The following is a 292-nucleotide window of genomic DNA, read 5'->3' as shown; positions in this document are numbered from 1 at the left end:
TGTCTGTCTCCATCTCTCTCTGACTGTCTCTGTCTCTCTCAATCTCTCTTTCCCCCCCATACCCCACCCCCTCTCTCTATGTGTCCTTGTTCTAGCCCTCCCTATCTCACAGGTGCTTTTGTTATTCACACATTTAAAATCATCCTTGGAATACTGACCGATAAACAAGTAGGTGTACATGATATGACTAACACCACATATATATATACACCGTGAGTTGCTGGGAGGTTGGGACGGGGAGGGGGGTAGGATCACAGTGACAATTGACGGGTGCACATGACCAAGTCGGGTA

Source organism: Babylonia areolata, chromosome 6 (assembly GCF_041734735.1).
Source record: "Babylonia areolata isolate BAREFJ2019XMU chromosome 6, ASM4173473v1, whole genome shotgun sequence".
NCBI classification, from domain to species: domain Eukaryota; kingdom Metazoa; phylum Mollusca; class Gastropoda; order Neogastropoda; family Buccinidae; genus Babylonia; species Babylonia areolata.
Note: the sequence above shows the minus strand (reverse complement) of the source record.